The following is a 20781-nucleotide window of genomic DNA, read 5'->3' on the forward strand; positions in this document are numbered from 1 at the left end:
GATTCATCCGTGAAGAGAACACCTCTCCAACGTGCCAAACGCCAGCGAATGTGAGCATTTGCCCACTCAGACGAACTGGAGTCAGGTCGAGACCCGATGAGGACGACGAGCATGCAGATGAGCTTCCCTGAGACGGTTTCTGACAGTTTGTGCAGAAATTCTTTGGTTATGCAAACCGATTGTTTCAGCAGCTGTCCGAGTGGCTGGTCTCTGACGATCTTGGAGGTGAACATGCTGGATGTGGAGATCCTGGGCTGGTGTGGTTACACGTGGTCTGCGGTTGTGAGGCTGGTTGGATGTACTGCCAAATTCTCTGAAACGCCTTTGGAGACGGCTTATGGTAGAGAAATGAACATTCAGTACACGAGCAACAGCTCTGGTTGACAGTCCTGCTGTCAGAATGCCAATTGCACGCTCCCTCAAATCTTGCGACATCTGTGTGGCATTGTGCTGTGTGATAAAACTGCACCTTTCAGAGTGGCCTTTATTGTGGGCAGTCTTTTACCAAGACCGTCACTAAACTGTACAACAAGTCTGCTCACTACTGTCTTGGAAACTTTCCCTTTCACTCTTGCAAATACCCTTTTTTTTCACAAATCACTCCTGCCACCTTTCTCCACCACACCACCCTGCCTGCACTCTCGTCTTCACCTCTCTACCACACTCTTCATTGGATCATTAACCCCAAATATTTAAACTCATCTACTTCACATCCTCTCCTCCTTGCAACCTCATTATTCCAACGGCTCCCTCTCATTCATATGCATGTACTCAGTCTTGTTCAAACTGACTTTCATTCCCCTTCTTTCCAGAGCATATCTCCAGGTCTCCAAGCTAATCTCAACCCCTGTCTACCTCAATCACAGATCATGATGTCATCAACAAACATCATAGTCGATGGAGACTCACATCTGATCTCATCCATCAACATGACCATCGCGACTGTGAACAAGAAAGGACTCAGAGCTGATCCTTGGTATAATCCCACCTCCACCTTGAATGAATCTTCCATTTTACTGCACATGTAACGGCTGTCATACTGTCTTTGCACATATCCTACACCACTGGAACATACCTTTATGCCACTCCAGACTTCCTCATACAATACCACACTTTCTCTTGGCATCCTGCCATAAGCTTTCACTAAATCCAAAATATACACGGAAACTAGCCTTCTCTATACTTCATCAGCATTCTCAGAGCAAACATTGCATCGTAGTGCTCTTTCTCAGGATGAGACCATATTGCTGCATGCAGATTGTTCCCTCTTTCTAAGTTTAGCTTCCACTACACTTTCCTATAACTACATCTGTGGCTGATCACCTTTATGCCTCTGTAGTGATCTGCACATTACCCTTATTCTAAAAATTCAGAACCAGCGCACATCTTCTCCACTACCGATGCATCCTCACACTTTACAAGACTTTACAAAACAATATGGTTAAAACTTCACTGACATCTCTTCTAAACATTTCCATGCCTCCACTGGAATGTCTCCTCAAAATAATCCCTCCACCTTCTCAACACACTTTCCTCACTTGTGAGCACATCACCATCTACATCCTTTATCACCCTATTGTGCTGCACATCCTTTCCAGCTCCGTATGTTCTGCATAGAATGTCATCCACCTCTGTGCACCTTCCTCCCCTCTTACACACAACCCTGTGCTCCTCATTGTCTAATATTGCCATGCTTTTTGCAAAATCCACTACCATCTGTCTTTCTTTCCACATTCCTCTGCTTGATACCACAACAAAATATTTTTCTCTTTCATTTCATTTCATTTATGAATTTATTTGAATGGGACAGTGCATATTAATGAACAGAAAACAAGTACTGTAAATATGCCAGATTTAGCTCAAGGCTATTTTCCATCCGCAGTCCCATGGGGTAAAATTACCACCAACACAAAACATACATGACCCATACAAAGAATACAATATAATACAATACAGTACAACACAACATAACACATTACAAGACAAACACTACAATAAACAAATTAACATGACAACACAAACAAAATAACACAAAATCAACACTACTGCTAAAGTGCCTAAATGTTAAAGTGCTGATCATAAAAAAATACACACTCCTCTGTATACTCTTCTTCATCTAAAATCACAACTAATGTTCACAGTTTTGCTGACCAAGGAGCCATTCTTTAAGTCCCCTCTTAAATAAAACATACGTGTTGCTTTCTCTAACTATAATTGGTAGAGCATTCCAACTGGAACAACCCTTGATACAAAGCACATTTTGTGCAAATGTAGACTGTCAAAACTGTACCAAACAATCCCCCACACTGTGGCCCGAGTACTAGTCTCACTATTCCTTTTTTAAATAAATTCATTAAGAGGTGGTGGTACAAGCCCATTCAGTACCCGATACACCAGACAATTATTTTTTTAATTTTTTAAAATTTCAAAAGTAAAAAATTTATATTTCTCAAACAGTGGGCAAGTATGATAAGACTGAGGCTTTCGATCAAGTATCTTAATTGCTTTTTTGTACAGCTTCTTAAGGGAAGAAAATGAGCTTTGACATAATCCAACTGCTAAAACATTGCGTGCCCAAGCTTACATCCAATCCAACACTGCACAAATGTCAGTTTTTTTTCCCCAACCAATGTAATAGTCATTTTAATACATGAAAAGTGGTCAAATATAGGCTTGAGTCTCCCATATGCATTCTGATAAACTGTAGCTGAAATTCTTTTGAAGAATATCCTTCTCTGCTGTAGTCCACATAAATCATTAATGCAATAATCAAAGTCACATGATGCACAGTTTCTCCAGTTTACAGCCACGGAGGTATAATTCCTTGAGAGTTGCTGTCTTGGTCGTTTTCCTCATTGAACTCTTTTTTGCATGGTCACTCACAGTTTGAGAACATGCCTACTCCAGACAGATTTCCTGTACAATATGCTGAGTGTGGATATTCATAATCTTGTGTCATAGGAATGAATTTAGCTTTTCTGTGCAATGTTGATACAGGACCCAGATTTGTTTATTTATTTCTCTCTTTCTCCCTCTCTCTCATTTAGAATACAGTGTTGAGCAAGTGGTTAATCCATCAGAGCATTCCTGGTTCAAGATCACGTGTGTCCATTCTCCCTCATGTGGTGTTGGATCAAGAAGGGCCCCTAGCATCAAAGTTGTATTAAATCAACATGCAAATCCTTATCAAATCTGCTGTGATGACCCCAAGCCTAAATGGAAACCATTTTTCTCCATAATTTACATTTTATGTCTGGTGATGTGCCAAATTAAAAGGAGGGACGTTTTCTCGCTAATGCATCCTAATCTCCACAGTGGTACTTTTATCCAAATGAGCCACGCAGTTGAACAAAAATTACAATAAATTTAACAGAATTAAGATTCAACAGGCAGTTTCTCTGTTCTATCTCGAATAAGCTTGTATATATGTATTATTTTAGCGAGCAGGGGTAGTGGCCAAGTGTTAGTGTGCTTAGTTTCAATGCAGAAGGTTCCTAGTTCAAACCCCACCCTGCCACATTTCTCCATGTAATGTGGAGTTGCGTCAGTAAGGGCATCTGGCATAAAATGTGTGCCAAATCAACATGCATCTGCTGTGGTGACGCCCGAGTGAAAACAAGGTAGCAGCTGAAGGGACGTATTGTTTCAGACAATCCCCATTTTGAACTGTGGCATAGCAGCTAATGTTGGAAAAAAAAAAACCCCAACAAACTTTCATCCATGGAAGAAAAACTGCAAACAGTTCAACATGAGCCTGGAAGAAAATAAAAGTACCTTGTGTATTGATACCACTACAAACTTGACCAATCAATACACACTGATTACTTCGATTGCTTACTTTGAACCTAATTCTCCCATAAGGTTAAGAAAAGTTTCATCGTATTTCATAAAAAAAAAAAAATCCATAAAAATCCCTGTTTCACCCCTTTTAATGAAATCTTTAATCCTTTATTGAAGACATACAATTTATGGGATCAACAGGGGTTTGTTTGCATTTTAGCCAGATTATTCAAAAGGTTCTTGCTTATCAATCAATTTTAATGAAAATGAAGAATCTATTAAATGTCGATGTTCACTGGATCAAGATACAGATTAATTTTTTTTTCTCTTGGTGCAATTTACTCAAGGGTACAATAAAAAAATAATCTGAATTTGAATAGAGCAAATAGCTCAGTAGGATAAGGAGCTGCCAACCAATATGGAGACTCTGATTTGTTTCCCAATTGCACTTCTTGTCTGTGTTCTTGGACAAAACACTTCATCTGACTTGTCCCAGTCCACTCAGCTGTAAATGGTTGCCAGCGTTGACTACTGAAGTAACCTGTTTAAACTGTGTCCCATCCAGGAGGAGTCATACCCTCCCATCTTCATAACACTGCAAAATCCAAGGCTAAATGGCAGCACCAGGACCTATATAGGACTTAATTCTTGCAAGGCAAAACTTTTATTTTTTATTCATGACATTTTGAAAAGAAAAAACAAACATCTGTAATAAGTTATGCATTTGATCCTAAACCTGTTTGTCATGTCATCAATAGGTGAAATTTAATGCCGTCTCAGAGAAGGATCCAGATCTGTTGCAGTTGAATATATATTGCAACAGGAGTGACACTAATTATTCTTCAGCACTGTAAGAAATGTTGGTCCCTAAGCAAAATTCTAAGGATGTTATTTAGCAGCAGTGCATGCTCTGAATGACCAGGATCTTCTGCAACTGACTTTTCTATCTATTTGTTGTGTTTCCTGTCATTTTTCTTACATAATGACTCTGTACTCGCAGCAGAAACATCTCATATTATTACACTCCACACTCTGCTGCTTGTATTATTGGTTTTCTGCAGTTATTGCTCTGTCGCTGTGGGTGAGAGTATTAGCTAAATGACTAAAATGTCAATGTAGATTAGCAGCAGAAATGTAATGTTTATGTTCAGTCGTGAAGGAATTACAGGAAAGGTTTGTCAGAAAACAACATTGTCTTCTGTAAAGAATCTGAGGTGAACTGTTCAGAGGAACACAGTCTGTAGATTGCACAATGCATTTTTACAACCATTAAAAATCCCACAAACCAGCATATACAATACTTGCCAATGAATGTTTGTAGCTTTACTTCTTAATGTCTTATTTTATTTACTTACTACATACAAAAATCATCACAAAAATTCATTCAGCCAACATTTCTGACTGCACAATGACAATGTATCACAGGTCACATTTTGGCATTTACTTTCATGCTCCATGTTTTATTGTTATTCTCTGTGTTATCTAGTCCATTCTTTTATTTTGACATTTCCTTCTTAGTGTGTTTTGTGCGGCTTTAACTTCCTGTTCTGGCCTTCCGGTTTATGTGTCCCTACATAGCCCTGTTTTATTGTTTATTGTTTGCCTTTATTGTAGCGTTCCCTCATTGCCAGATTGTCTACATTCATCCTGCTCTCTTGCATTATATCCCCAATGTTTTGCATCTCTGTTACAGACCTTTGCAGCTATTCTGAGTTCCTGAGTTTATGCCTTGCTGCCTTGGATTTGTTCCCTTAGTATGAGTAATCTTTAGGCGCCTGACCGACTGCTTGTTTTTTTTGGTAACCCCTCTGCTACTTCCTCAGAAGGCCTGTTACCTGTTGGTTTGGTCACCTGTGTGCCTGCATTATGACCCACGCCTGTTGTCTGATTACAAGCTGTTATTAACATTCCCTTTGGCGGCAACAAAACAGCTTGTTCCCACCATCATTCTGATGTCTCTGCATTGGGGTCCTCCTTCAGCATTTACACCATGTATGACTCCTGTACCACTTATTTTATCAAAATGCTTGATAGCTTTTTAGTGAAACTTCAAATTATAGAGTGTACACAAAATACCATTATGTACTGGATGGCAACCACCCAGGGAAACACCCCCCCCCCCCAAAGTAACCATCTATCTGCAGCAGCCAGGTGAAGCATGGGCATCCTCCTCACCAGATCAAATGTGATCACACCAAAACCCAACAGACTGTGATATTTTAGGGTGTATTAAATCACTGCATCAACACTGAAATACAGCAATGACCATCCCCAAAATGTCAAAATTATGTATCTTCCTATGATCACAAACTGTAAGGTAATTATTACACTGCCTGTGGTAAAGCATGAGAAAGCCTTTTTCTTTATTGGTTCTCTTTGTGTGTGGTGTGTGTGTGTGTGTGTGTGTGTGTGTGTGTGTGTGTGTGTGTGTGTGTGTGTGTGTGTGTGTGTGTGTGTGTGTGTGTGTGTGTGTGTGTGTGTGTGTGTGTGTGTGAGAGAGAGAGAGAGAGAGAGAGAGAGAGAGATCAAACAAGTTTATTTCCTTGCATCAATACAGTTTAGTTAATTACGACCATCCATTTACAACTTAGTTTGCCTAGTTTGTTTGTTTGTGAACAGCCTGGAAGCCACAATTTTTCATACATCGCTATGAATTTTTACTGAAGATTCCTATCCTGATAGGAAGAATGGATTAAATTTTCAAGGTCATAGGTCAAAGGGAAAAGTCAGGAGAAATTGTGGAAAATTGGAAAAAAAAAAACCCTAGCTTTAACCCCTTAACACCTATTGTTGCATATATGCTACAATATTTGACTCAAATATGCAACATACCAAATTGAGCAGTATGCCTGTTGTCGCAAATTTGCAGCATACCATTATTATTATTATAACATTATAACATAAATTATTACCAAAATACCAAAATTACTATTTATTTTTTGTGCAAAAGTGAAATTAATAATCTCAACATTATTTACCATCTACTTAAAGGCAAAAACACACACAAAACATTTTTTTATATACAGCTATATAAATTCAGGTATTAAGGGGTTAACATTGAACAAATTTTCAAAAATTCATAATTCTGTCAAAAAAAGATCAAATGTCTTTCATACTTGAGAGCATTATGTAGGATGGTATTCTTTATCGACTGACAAAGTTTCACAGATTTTGTGAAAATTTAAATTTACCATTGAAAACCCCATTATATATATATATTTTACATTATATCTTAATCAAACATGCACCAATTGCACTCATATTTGAAGGTGAGGTGCAGACTGGCACTCACTATCACCTGACAAAGTTTGATCTGGATCTGCTCCGGATTGTGGATTTTGTGGACATTTGGATTTAATATTGAAAATCCCATTTTGGTGAACATTTTGCATTACATCTCAATCAAAAGTGCCTCAGTCATTGATTTGTGAGAATGGCACTCTCATTGAATTGACTAAGTTTGATCTGCATCTGATCCGTATTGCGGATTTAGCGAATATTTGATTGTAACATTGAAAAGCCTTTTGATCTATATTTTGTATTATATTTTAGGTTATGAAAACCCACTTCTAACAGGACTTTGACCTTGAAATTTTTTTCCAAGATTAAACTTTGTGGAATTGGAAACTAGTCTTGGTGGAGGATTGTGCTCAACACTCAAAAAAAAAAAAAAAAAAAAAAAAAACTTGCTTAGAGAAAGTATTTCCCCCCAAGTAAAATGTGTTAACCTAGCTAGAAACAATTTTGCTAAGTGACCTAAGAGTAAATTTGTTGGGTCAATATGATGAATTTGCGTTACTGTTAACTAATTACCATGGTTCAGGCCAACTAGATTTGTAAGGGTAAATGTAACAAAAATAAAAAGTAAGACCCTTTGGCTGCTCCCTTGTTTGCACTCGGGGTCGCCACAGCAAATCCGATGTGGATCTGCATGTTGAATTGGCATAGGTTTTACACCAGATGCCCTTCCTGACGTAAATTCACATTACATCGAGAAATGTGGCAGGGGTGGGGTTTGAACTGGGAACCAGTTGTACTTAAACCAAGTGTACTAACCACTTGGCCACCACCCCTGCCCTGTAAATCATTACAAATACTTTTAAAATAGTCAACTTAACTTTGCTGTGTTGGATCAGCACAATTTATGCAGAGCCACTTTGGATTTGCTGTGGCGATCCCGAGCACAAACAAGCGAGCTGCCAAGGGACTTACTGTTTTTTGTTTACCCTTATTACAAAACTAGTTGGTCTGACCTATGGTAATTATGTTGTAACAGTAATGCAAATTCATCATGTTGACCCAACAAATTTACATTTAGGTCACTCAGCAAAATTGTTTCTGGCTACATTACCACATTTTATTTGGGTGGAAATACTTTCCATAATTTTATTATGTTCACTGAGCAAGTTAAATTTTAAGTTGTTGCATGTTATGTTAAAACTACATGATTTGAATGTGTTCACCCATAAAACTTGATTCTATATTCTAGAATCTACATGTTAGACTTACATTCATGTAACATAAAAACCAACAACACCCATGGTGGTTTTTTTTTTTTTTTTTGAGTGTATGAGCATGGTGCTTTAGTTTGATGTGTATTTTATGTAAAGGAAATCATGCTTGTTGCCATACATAGGATAATTTTAATGGCAACATCCATTTTCAGTAAGAGTGTTCTTATTCTCAGAGAGTTAAGGGGAGGAAAACAGGGCCCCCCCGAAAAAAGAATGCCTTAGGGCCCTGGCCTGTATTATTAAAATTAATTTCCTTTATCAAGGGCTGCCTGCATGTAGTGTTAGTGTGTTCTGTTAAGTCTTTTTCTTAACTTAATGAAAATGGTGGATGTAAAATGCATAGCAATTAAGGAATTAATTTTCTTGAAATTCTTTTCACATTTTCAAAACAAAATAGGTCAAACTGCTTCTGTCTGATCACCTTTTTAAAATTAATTAAGCTCTCTGTATCGCTGCTTTTGTATAACACATACAAATGAGCTTCACTGTCATCAGTGTCCTATTGTATCAAGTAACCTTTGTGTGTAAGGTGAAACAAACAATGTGGAAAATCAGCTAAAACTGAATTGCTTATTTTAAATAGTACTTTTTGCAATTGTGGACAAATCCTTCAAATTGTCACTAAATATACTAGAAACCAAGAGACCACTGTGACACCAACACTGTGGCACCATCTGTATGTAGTGATGCAACACCAATATTGAGGGGAAATACACAAATAATTTGAAAATAACACTTAAAATGGTATTGGGCATCTGAGAACATAGGTAGTCCTCCTGCCTGCAACTGATTCTCTTTTGGGAGGTGGTGTCTCAATTGACTCTTCAACCACTGTGAAACACTTCGCAGAGTTTGACATGGGAAGAAAACGTAATTTGTTTCGATACGATGGGAGAATCCTGCTGCTTCCAACATTCAGAGGATAACAACTTCTTGTAGTGCTTGCTCATGGTAGGGAGGGGTGTTATTTCAAAAATTCTTGAACTCTATAAATTTTTGCATGGAATATGGAAATATACATGGAATAAACCATAACAGTATAAATTTTTGGGTCATTTGGTTCCAAAAAACCATATGGGACGGAGCGTTTGAAAATTTCATGTAACGAGTGTCGTATATGTGCTGTTGATGTAGAAAACCACTCTATTGCTTATAATTAGTTCATTGTGGCCATGTCATTCTTTACATGTGATGATTATACTCAACTGATGTTCCTGAAATAAAAACTACATAGATTGAGTTTGTTACATTGATCGTAACATATGTACTGAAATTAGGTTTCTTGTCAATTACTCTTAAAAAAACACCAAGATAGGCTTATTGTTACTATAGAAGTTGAATATAACTTGGGGTCAAGCAACGTTTGGAGCCAAATTCAAGTCTCTAGGTGCAGCAGTTCTCAAGATATGACATTTTCATTGATATATTTGGCGATCACCTCTCTCAAAACCATTTCTTCTCTCTGGCTAAGATTTTAACTTCCTTGCCTCAAACGTGTGGTTAGTAACTAACCACACAAGAGAGGTGTCAAGGAAGCATTCTTTGTAAAACCAGTTGAAACCCAGCCTTAACCGGGGGGCGGGTCTCAGACACGCTTTGTCCCCTGTTTACAATGGGGTACTCAGGTCTAAGCAGTTTCAGTCTTTGTTCATGGTAATGAGTCATTCACAGTCATCAGGAGAGTTGTCAAGGGAGCCAAGGGCAGGGGAGGCTTCCAATCCCATCATTAGGAGAGTGCACAATAGGTGCTAATTAGAGCTACTGTTTAGTCACTAGCCTATAGCAGTCAGCCTCTCGGTAGGAGGGGTCTGGTTAGGTTAAAAACTCCAGCTTTTGTTGGCTTCTGGTTTATTCTTCTCTACAGGAGTCAAGACAGAAGTCAGACTACCAGAGCAAGAATTTTAGCTGAGGAAGCTTCTGTGATTTGAAGCGAAACATCCTCACGTCAAGCAACCCAGTACAGTCGAAGATTCAAGCTTCTCTACTATGGAAACCACCTGGACAACTGAGAGCCTACACAGACTCAAATCACAATATTTAACCATGTTGGAATCCAAATATGGCACTCCACAAGCTCATTCCCAACTCGAGCAGCACTACTTTGGCATGTCAAAAATGCTGCCTTCCAAGCAGGCTGTGTATGGAGCCAGTTAACAGTAGAGTAGGTGGGTCTGCAGGATAGGAGTGTGACGACTGATCTGTAGATCCTGGGTTGATTGCCAGTCGTGCAAGCTTTTGTCTTCTAGTACAAGACTCTTCATCTGCATCATCCTGGTCTATGCAGTTGTAGGGTATCAGCCTTGGCTGGGAAGGTATCTGTGATGGACCAGCATCCCATTTTGGGCAAGTCAGACTCTCATCCATGTCACAAGATGATATCTGGGGATAGCACTGGCCCAATGGGAGTCGGGGCTGTACAGGAGTGAACATTTTCTTAGACAAAACCAAGATCACCCAAAGCGATCCACATGATAGGATTCTTTGCAATTCAATATGCTTGAATGGCAGCCATTTTTCCAGATGACTCACCTGAGCTGAGAGCGCCAGTGGAGGCACCTGGGCCCATTTCCTCTTCTTCAGCTACAAAGGATCAGCTGCATCACTCATGTTGGAGTCTTCAAATTTCTGCAGTTGACTAACAACTGACTAGCTTGCTAAGTATGTCTACAGAAACTCAAATACTCAATAAGATGTTAGTGTTCATTGTTGTCTGATTAATCTGTGAATTTGGTCAATCTGAGTGATGATGTTTAACCGAAACAAGAATGTACTACTTCTTCTTCCTCTTTAACAACTTAAGGCTCAGTTTGTTGCAAACCACCTCAGACGCTTGACACTATTTTTGTAATTTGCATCTGTATACCACAATGGGTTGAAATGAAACAATTAAGACATGTTTATAAGCAGGCATGTGCATAACTGGTACTCAGTGTGCTTGTGCATGCTAAAAATAAATGATGCCATAGCGCCCCCCGGTGGTAACAGGAAATGTCCTATTTTTACTTTAACAGGTCCTGATGTCACATAGTTAACCCAATCAACTTCATTCCACTTCTAAAACATGCAGAACAAGTTGGTGAACGTAGGCGATGAACGCCATGAAGTTACAAGTAACGGCGTCCGTGTGGCGGCGTGCAGAATATCGCCCCTTCGCCATGAAATTACGTTCTTCCTTTTGTAAGCTTTAATTTTGTCACATCATCTTGAAAATTGATACACAGGTCAAGCATGACAACCTCTTACAATTCATAGGGGTGTCGCCCATGGGTGGGGCAAAATGCCTCAATAGCACCCCCTTGAATCTTTCAAAAAATCCTCCCCATAGGGGGTTTTTTAGAGTAGGGAGATGAAAATTGGTACACATGTGTGACGTGCATAGACGCACAAAAAAGTCTCTTGCACCATGTGCCTACTCCAAACAGGAAGTTAGCCATTTTGAATTTTCTGGTCATTTTGGCGTGATTTCCACACGTTGTATTTGAATGAACTCCTCCTAGGGATTTTGTCCAATGCACTTCAAATTTCTTCCAGATCATCCAGAGATGATACTGATCAAAAGTTATCGAAAGCTTTTCTTTATGTCGAAGGGTGTGGCCGCTATGGCGCTGCCATTTTGACCCTTCGCCATGGAACATTATACTTAAACAGGTCCTGATGTCGCATAGTTAACCCAATCAACTTCATTCCACTTCTAAAACATGCAGAACAAGTTGGTAAACGTAGGTGATGATCACCGTGAAGTTACCAGTAATGGCGTCCGTGTGGCGGCGTGCCGAATATCAACCCTTCGCCATGAAATTACATTCTTCCTTTTGATGGCTTTAATTTTGTTGTATCGTCATGAAAATTGATACACACGTCAAGCACGACAACCTCTTTACAATTCATAGGGCTTTGCCCATGATTGGGTCAAAATGCCTCAATAGCGCTCCCTTGAATCTTTCAAAAACCCTCCCCATAGGGGTTTTTTTAGAGTAGGGAGATGAAAATTGGTACACATGTGTGACTTGCATAGACGTACAAAAAGTCTCTTGCACCATGTTTCTACTCCAAACAGGAAGTCTGCCATTTTGAATTTTCTTCTCATTTTGGCGTGATTTCCACACATTGTATTTGAATGAACTCATCCTAGGGATTTTGTCCAATGTACTTAAAATTTCTTTCACAGTATCCACAGATGATACTGATCAAAAGTTATCGAAAGCTTTTCTCCATGTCGAAAGGTGTGGCCACTATGGCGCCGCCATTTTGGCCCTTCGCCATGGAACATCAAGTCATGATAACGCCATGCTTTGCCTGACTGACTTGAAACTTCACATGTGTGATGACAGTTGGGCCCTCAACACACCTGCCCCCTCAGTTTGTGCTCTAAGTGCCTCCTAGTGGATGAACCATCAACATGTCATAACTCCTTCATGCATTGTGTGATTTGCTTGAAATTTGAACTGTGGGCTGAGTGGTTGCCCCTGTACGCACATGCCCACATCTGTTCACAAGGGGACGCGTTGGCCTGGGTAGGCGGTCACGCGGAACGAGGGCCCGTATATGACTGCTTGCAGTCCTAGTTGTAATTTGCATCTGTACACCACAATGGGGTTGAAATTAAACAATTAAGACATGTTTATAAGCAGGCATGCACATAACTGGTACTCAGTGTGCTTGTGCATGCTAAATAAATGATGTGCAGCAGAAAACACAAGGGAAGCACTTCATAGGAGGATGAAGTGGATGAAGGATGAATCCTTTTTTAGATAACTTTAAAAACCATTATTGGACCAATTATCTTCCGATTAATCTTTGTCCGATAACTTTTAAACTGATAAAGCTGAACAGCGACAAGCCTTTTTAAAATTAGTTTAGCACTCACCTGTTAAAAGATTTTACCGACGCACAGCTATAACCTTGGCAAACAGAAGAGAGCCGCTTGTATAAAAAGCATCTCAATCCTCTGCAGACAAAGGAGAAACATTAAGCTGGCATTAAGCATTAAGCTTGCTTGCCTCTACTGGTTGGCTCTCACTGCGGTATTGTATCACTTCCTGTTCCGGAGCACAGCGGTGTTTTTCTGTATCTGTTAGCTGTTTAATCTGCGCAGTTAGATTGATCTAGTTATCTAGATTACGATTTGTTTCCCAGTGTAATCTTTACGTGCCTTAACTAAAGCACTCATTCTGCTGAATCACCTCTAAATTATTTACACATTATTCACTTTGCGTGTTTTTAGGAATCCGCTAGCTTAGCGTAGCTACTAGCTCTTAGCCGATTTAGCATGGCGGCTTCTCCTGTCTCTCCCGCACTTTTCTGCTCTGGGTGTGAAATGTTTAGTTATTCCTCGGCCTCCTTTAGCAGTAACGGTATTGTAATAAGTGTAGCTTATTCGTAGCTTGGAGGCCAGGCTGGGCGAATTGGAGACTCGGCTCCGCACCGTGGAAAATTCTACAGCTAGCCAGGCCCCTGTAGTCGGTGCGGACCAAGGTAGCTTAGCCGCCGTTAGTTCCCCTCTGGCAGATCCCGAGCAGCCGGGAAAGCAGGCTGCTGGGTGACTGTGAGGAGGAAGCGTAGCCCTAAACAGAAGCCCCGTGTACACCGCCAACCCGTTCACATTTCTAACCGTTTTTCCCACTCGACGACACACCCGCCGAGGATCAAACTCTGGTTATTGGCGACTCTGTTTTGAGAAATGTGAAGTTAGCGACACCAGCAACCATAGTCAATTGTCTTCCGGGGGAAAGGAAGGAAATTTGAAACTGCTGGTTAAGGCTAAGCGTAAATTTGGTAAGATTGTAATTCACGTCGGCAGTAATGACACCCGGTTACGCCAATCGGAGGTCACTAAAAATTAACATTAATCGGTGTGTAACTTGGCAAAAACAATGTCGGACTCTGTAGTTTTCTCTGGGCCCCTCCCCAATCAGACCGGGAGTGACATGTTTAGCCGCATGTTCTCCTGAATTGCTGGCTGTCTGAGTGGTGTCCAAAAAATGAGGTGGGCTTCATAGATAATTGGCAAAGCTTCTGGGGAAAACCTGGTCTTGTTAGGAGAGACGGCATCCATCCCACTTTGAATGGAGCAGCTCTCATTTCTAGAAATCTGGCTAATTTTCTTAAATCCTCCAAACCGTGACTATCCTAGGTTGGGACCAGGAAGCAGAGTTTGTAGTCTTACACACCTCTCTGCAGCTTCTCTCCCCCTGCCATCCCCTCATTACCCCATCCCCGTAGAGACGGTGCCTGCTCCCAGACTACCAATAACCAGCAAAATCTATTTAAGCATAAAAATTCAAAAGAAAAAATAATATAGCACCTTCTACTGCACCACAGACTAAAACAGTTAAATGTGGTCTATTAAACATTAGGTCTCTCTCTCTAAGTCCCTGTTGGTAATGATATAATAATTGATCAACATAGTGATTTATTCTGCTAACAGAACCTGGTTACAGCAGGATGAATATGTTAGTTTAAATGAGTCAACACCCCCGAGTCCACTAACTGTCAGAATGCTCGTAGCACGGGCCGGGGCGTGGGATTAGCAGCAATCTTCCATTCCAGCTTATAATTAATCAAACCCAGACAGAGCTTTAATTCATTTGAAAGCTTGTCCTCTTAGTCTTGTCCATCCAAATTGGAAGTCCCAAAAACCATTTTTATTTGTTATTATCTATCGTCCACCTGGTCGTTACTGTGAGTTTCTCTGTTAATTTTCAGACCTTTTGTCTGACTTAGTGCTTAGCTCAGATAAGATAATTATAGTGGGCGATTTTAACATCCACACAGATGCTGAGAATGACAGCCTCAACACTGCATTTAATCTATTATTAGACTCTATTGGCTTGGCTCAAAAAGTAAATGAGTCCACCCACCACTTTAATCATATCTTAGATCTTGTTCTGACTTATGGTATGGAAATAGAAGACTTAACAGTATTTCCCTGAAAACTCCCTTCTGTCTGATCATTTTTTAATAACATTTACATTACTCTGATGAACTACCCAGCAGTAGGGAATAAGTTTCATTACACTAGAAGTCTTTCAGAAAGCGCTGTAACTAGGTTAAGGATATGATTCCTTCTTTATGTTCTCTAATGCCATATAACAACACAGTGCAGAGTAGCTACCTAAACTCTGTAAGGGAGATAGAGTATCTCATCAATAGTTTTACATCCTCATTGAAGACAACTTTGGAATGCTGTAGCTCCTCTGAAAAAGAGAGCTTTAAATCAGAAGTGTCTGACTCCATGGTATAACTCTCAAACTCGTAGCTTAAAGCAGATAACCCGTAAGTTGGAGAGGAAATGGCGTCTCACTAATTTAGAAGATCTTCACTTAGCCTGGAAAAAGAGTCTGTTGCTCTATAAAAAAGCCCTCCGTAAAGCTAGGACATCTTTCTACTCATCACTAATTGAAGAAAATAAGAACAACCCCAGGTTTCTTTTCAGCACTGTAGCCAGGCTGACAAAGAGTCAGAGCTCTATTGAGCTGAGTATTCCATTATCTTTAACTAGTAATGAGTTCATGACTTTCTTTGCTAACAAAATTTTAACTATTAGAGAAAAAATTACTCATAACCATCCCAAAGACGTATCATTATCTTTGGCTGCTTTCAGTGATGCCGGTATTTGGTTAGACTCTTTCTCTCCGATTGTTCTGTCTGAGTTATTTTCATTAGTTACTTCATCCAAACCATCAACATGTTTATTAGACCCCATTCCTACCAGGCTGCTCAAGGAAGCCCTACCATTATTTAATGCTTCGATCTTAAATATGATCAATCTATCTTTGTTAGTTGGCTATGTACCACAGGCTTTTAAGGTGGCAGTAATTAAACCATTACTTAAAAAGCCATCACTTGACCCAGCTATCTTAGCTAATTATAGGCCAATCTCCAACCTTCCTTTTCTCTCAAAAATTCTTGAAAGGGTAGTTGTAAAACAGCTAACTGATCATCTGCAGAGGAATGGTCTATTTGAAGAGTTTCAGTCAGGTTTTAGAATTCATCATAGTACAGAAACAGCATTAGTGAAGGTTACAAATGATCTTCTTATGGCCTCGGACAGTGGACTCATCTCTGTGCTTGTTCTGTTAGACCTCAGTGCTGCTTTTGATACTGTTGACCATAAAATTTATTACAGAGATTAGAGCATGCCATAAAGGCATTAAAGGTACTGTGCTGCGGTGGTTTGAATCATATTGTCTAATAGATTACAATTTGTTCATGTAAATGGGGAATCTTCTTCACAGACTAAAGTTAATTATGGAGTTCCACAAGGTTCTGTGCTAGGACCAATTTTATTCACTTTATATATGCTTCCCTTAGGCAGTATTATTAGACGGTATTGCTTAAATTTTCATTGTTACGCAGATGATACCCAGCTTTATCTATCCATGAAGCCAGAGGACACACACCAATTAGCTAAACTGCAGGATTGTCTTACAGACATAAAGACATGGATGACCTCTAATTTCCTGCTTTTAAACTCAGATAAAACTGAAGTTATGTTCTTGGCCCCACAAATCTTAGAAACATGGTGTCTAACCAGATCCTTACTCTGGATGGCATTACCCTGACCTCTAGTAATACTGTGAGAAATCTTGGAGTCATTTTTGATCAGGATATGTCATTCAAAGCGCATATTAAACAAATATGTAGGACTGCTTTTTGCATTTACGCAATATCTCTAAAATCAGAAAGGTCTTGTCTCAGAGTGATGCTGAAAAACTAATTCATGCATTTATTTCCTCTAGGCTGGACTATTGTAATTCATTATTATCAGGTTGTCCTAAAAGTTCCCTAAAAAGCCTTCAGTTAATTCAAAATGCTGCAGCTAGAGTGCTGACGGGGACTAGAAGGAGAGGCATATCTCACCCATATTGGCCTCTCTTCATTGGCTTCCTGTTAATTCTAGAATAGAATTTAAAATTCTTCTTCTTACTTATAAGGTTTTGAATAATCAGGTCCCATCTTATCTTAGGGACCTCGTAGTACCATATCACCCCAATAGAGCGCTTCGCTCTCAGACTGCAGGCTTACTTGTAGTTCCTAGGGTTTGTAAGAGTAGAATGGGAGGCAGAGCCTTCAGCTTTCAGGCTCCTCTCCTGTGGAACCAGCTCCCAATTCAGATCAGGGAGACAGACACCCTCTCTACTTTTAAGATTAGGCTTAAAACTTTCCTTTTTGCTAAAGCTTATAGTTAGGGCTGGATCAGGTGACCCTGAAACCATCCCTTAGTTATGCTGCTATAGACGTAGACTGCTGGGGGGTTCCCATGATGCACTGTTTCTTTCTCTTTTTGCTCTGTATGCACCACTCTGCATTTAATCATTAGTGATCGATCTCTGCTCCCCTCCACAGCATGTCTTTTTCCTGGTTCTCTCCCTCAGCCCCAACCAGTCCCAGCAGAAGACTGCCCCTCCCTGAGCCTGGTTCTGCTGGAGGTTTCTTCCTGTTAAAAGGGAGTTTTTCCTTCCCACTGTAGCCAAGTGCTTGCTCACAGGGGGTCGTTTGACCGTTGGGGTTTTACATCATTATTGTATGGCCTTGCCTTACAATATAAAGCTCCTTGGGGCAACTGTTTGTTGTGATTTGGCGCTATATAAAAAAAAATTTGATTGATTGATTGATTGATTGATTAAGCTGTGTCTGGTGGTGCTCAGACAAAGCTTACACTTTGCAACGTTTCTCCAATCAAAGCCCCCAGACCTCTTTCAGAGATATCTGGATGTCTTGGTCATTTCCTTCAGTAGTGATGATTTTTATTAAAGAGTAATCTTTATGTATTTAGTTTGTCCCTTTTACTTATGGGCTATGAAAATGGAGGAACAATATATAAAAATGGCCTAAATACATAACTCATGCCATATTTAATGTAAACCCCTTGAAATAAAAATGAACCACATTACAAGCACTTAATTGTGTAATTTCAACTCCATTGTGATGGTGTACAGACGCAGAAAACAAATATTGTGTGACTGTCCGAATACTTCTGTACCTGACTGTATACTATGGCCGATGACAACTGCTGTTGTACTGACAGCATGTATACACTCTACTGTGTCTCAACAGTTCATTTTATTTGCTGTTTTTCTGAACGGAGCAGAACACAGGTAGTTGTCCTGCCGCAGTCTGTAGCAATTTTAATTCTTGGCAGGTGCTTGTTTTATGTTGATGCACCTGAAATGTAGCCTGAGTGTCAAACCAACCACTCGATCACTGTCAGCATTGTGCAGCTTCCTGCAAATGCAAATCAGGTTTTGCTACCAGATCATGTGCAGTGTTTTCTGATGCATGAGGCTGAACATTTTCACTAGATCACTGATTCCCAACTTTTTTCTTCAGAGCTCCCCGTCCCAAAGAAAGGCTGAGCTCCCTCTCCCCATCTTGCACACATCACGCCCCCCCCCCCCAATAAAGTGATTAGCTACATTTTTTCCTCTTTCTTATTGATTACTTTTAATTTTGAGAACCTCAGAGCAGACAAAACATTGAGCACTCCCAGATGATCTTCAGAATAGAAACTTTATTGTCATTGCACATATAGTGTACATACAACCAGTGGTGGGCACAGTTCCACTAACCGCTAATTATAAAAACTAATGTTTTCATCATCGGATTAGCTTTTCAGATAACTTTGAAAACCATCATTGGACCAATTATCTTCCAATAAGTTTTGAGCTGATAATTTTTAAACCGCTAACATAGTTTTGTATGCGTGGTGAACAAAGCTTAACAGTTACAAACATCTATTAAGTCTAAAATCAGTTGAGTACCTGTCTGTTAAATGTTTTGTAGTAGATGTGCAGTTCTATCCTCTGCAAACAGAGGAGAGATGGTTCTTAAAAAAAACACTCTATCCTCTGCCGGCAAAGGAGTAGAGGTGGGCGGATCGATCCTAATATCGATATTATCGATACCATCGCTGGTATTGATATTGAACAATCCTCGTGTAAAAAGATCGATACTCAAGCTTTTTTCTCTCCCACAGACACTGACTGCTGCGCACGCAAATCCTTCAAAGTCTGCTCTCTGTAAGAGCAGCGCTGCGCTGTGTCACACAACATGGAGCAGAGCACCCTTGTATTGTGGTTTGTCAGCCCTCTACCTCGGGAAATTTTAAGTTGTGGTGAGTGATATTTTTAAACAAAAATGTTGATTGTGATAATAAAGTATTTTGTTGTCACGTACAATGTTTGCTGTCTTTTGGATCCTTTGGATCTATGAAGTTTAAATAGGAAAAAGTATCGGTATCGATATCGGCAATACTGAGCAAATCAATACCAAAATTCACGGTATCACCCACCTCTACAAAGGAGAACTGGTCACAGAAAAGAAAAAAAAAACTCATTACTTTTGAGCCCATACTGATACGCTGGCAATATCACCCAAGCTATCCAGAGGCATACAGTTTTAGCTTATGGTTAAAATTTTAACCATAAACCGGAGTGCCCAGAGGAAACCCACACAGACATGGGGAGAACAAATAAATTCCACACAGAAAGGGCAGGATCTGATCCCACGACCTTCTTGCTGTGATGCACCAGTTCTAACCACTAATCCACCTTGCTGCCAAATATATCGCAGAGGTTTTGATCCATCGACCTCTGGGTTATGGGTCCAGCACGCTCCCTCTGTGACACTGTGCTTTGCCCCCCCCCCCCCCCTCCTTCGGGGAAAGGGGGGTGCCAAAGTTTAACACTGCAAAAACTGATACCTAAGAAAGTAAAAAAAAAAAGAAAAAGAAAATTAGACTTATTTTTTGTCTAAATAGAAAAATTATCTTGTCAAGCAGCAAGAAAAAATGTCGTATTTTGGGAAAATGTATCTCACTTTTTCTTAATAAGTTTTTCCAGATAATATCAAGCTGTATTTAACCAGTAATAAGGAAAGGCAATGGATTTCAAATCATCCAAGCAAAGGAACAAGATTGTTTTCCATATTTTAAGACAAAGGCTAATCTTAAAATAAGAAATCTGTCTAGTTTTAAGGCACATTTTGACTATTCAATTTCGAGACATTTGCTAATTTTGGATTATTTGTCTTATTTTGAGAGGGACAGTTTTTGCAGTGTAGGAACCATGGCACTAGGTGACAACACAACCAACCACAGGGACAGACGTCTGTGCTGAAGGTGTTGTTGGGATAACAACTGCACGGGAATAAAGGTTCCCATTAATTTCTTATAGGATTTCCTTATTTTTCATTTCTGTGTTAAGCTACCAGAGTTCTTCTTCTGCGTTATACACATCGTGCACATCATTTTCAATCCACACAACAAAATCACTATAGGTTTTTTATTTATTAATTATACAAGAAAATATGTGCGTGAACTTGATGATAACTCACATGTGAGAGCTTCAGTTCACCACTAACAGTAGTTCAACGTCTTACTAAAGTGATCTTGTCTGACAAAATTAGCACTTAATCTCCACGACTCCAGAGCCGCAGCAGTCACATGTCACAGATCCATCAGGGGAGGCCCACATGTCGGGCAAAT

At 39.8% G+C, this 20781-nt stretch overlaps 1 protein-coding gene and 1 long non-coding RNA gene across 2 annotated transcripts in view; both read right to left on the bottom strand.

Annotated features, from left to right (window-relative positions):
* LOC117514004 (raftlin-like) overlaps nucleotides 1-20781 on the bottom strand; it is a 365659-nt gene that overhangs the window by 180829 nt on the left and 164049 nt on the right. The gene's annotated exons all lie outside the window — the stretch shown is intronic.
* Nucleotides 1501-19919, bottom strand: LOC117514006. The gene is made up of 3 exons (XR_004561767.1): nucleotides 19909-19919; nucleotides 19808-19810; nucleotides 1501-1598 (listed from the first exon to the last, which is right to left on the bottom strand). It is a non-coding gene; the product is annotated as an uncharacterized LOC117514006 (long non-coding RNA).

This window comes from Thalassophryne amazonica, chromosome 7 (assembly GCF_902500255.1).
Source record: "Thalassophryne amazonica chromosome 7, fThaAma1.1, whole genome shotgun sequence".
In the NCBI taxonomy this organism is placed as follows: Eukaryota; Metazoa; Chordata; class Actinopteri; order Batrachoidiformes; family Batrachoididae; genus Thalassophryne; species Thalassophryne amazonica.